General features: G+C 50.5%; 1 protein-coding gene across 1 annotated transcript in view; it reads right to left on the minus strand.

Annotated features, from left to right (window-relative positions):
- LOC309567808 (FXYD domain-containing ion transport regulator 3-like) overlaps positions 1–224 on the minus strand; it is a 43198-nt gene extending 42974 nt beyond the window's left edge. The window contains exon 1 of the mRNA XM_082273258.1: positions 174–224. The gene's annotated coding sequence lies outside the window, so the exon portion shown is untranslated. The remainder of the gene's footprint in view (positions 1–173) is intronic.
- Positions 225–814: the final 590 nt, after the last annotated feature.

Below are 814 nucleotides of genomic sequence, written 5' to 3' on the forward strand. Positions count from 1 at the left end.
AAAAAATAAGTTGCTTTGTCACATGACAAAAAGTTTCATTTTTTATCTACTCTACAAATAAAATGTATCACTTTAGTGTTTGTCTCTTCCTGAAGCCGCTGATTATTATCACTCTACAACACCCAGCAAAGTATAAACACAACAAAGTCACAACAAGAAGTAAAAGTTATTACTGTAGCAGAGAGGAGATCCTGAGCCCAGAGCTGGAGAGGAGTTGGAGGAGTGGAGTCCAGTCTGATCTGGAGACCGCAGGCTCTTACCTTGGAGAAGCTGTGGAGAGGAGGAGGAGGAGGGAGCTGTGCAGCTTGGATGAGACAGACAGAGAATAATGAGTCCAGATCAGAGCAGATCAGTAATGGATTCTGTCCCGCCCTGCACTGTACAGGTGAGAACAAGCCTTACTGGATGCTCAGCCAACATCCCCACCCAGAATGGAGCTACCCAACACTGGGGAGAGAGAGAGAACACAAGAGAGAGCGCGACCCAGAGAACACGAGAGAGAGAGCGAGAGAGAGAGAGAGCGAGAGAGAGCGAACGAGAGAGCGAGAGAACACAAGAGAGAGAGCGACCCAGAGAACACGAGAGAGAGCGCGAACGAGAGAGAGAGAGAGCGAACGAGAGAGCGAGAGAACACAAGAGAGAGAGCGACCCAGAGAACACGAGAGAGAGCGCGAACGAGAGAGAGAGAGAGCGCGAACGAGAGAGAGAGAGAGAGAGAGCGAACGAGAGAGAGAGAGAGAGCGAACGAGAGAGAGAGAGAGAGCGCGCGCAACACGAGAGAACACGAGAGAGAGAGAGAGAGAGCGACCCAGAG

The sequence above is a fragment of the Pelophylax lessonae genome (assembly GCF_965119305.1).
Source record: "Pelophylax lessonae genome assembly, chromosome: 12".
Lineage (NCBI taxonomy): Eukaryota > Metazoa > Chordata > Amphibia > Anura > Ranidae > Pelophylax > Pelophylax lessonae.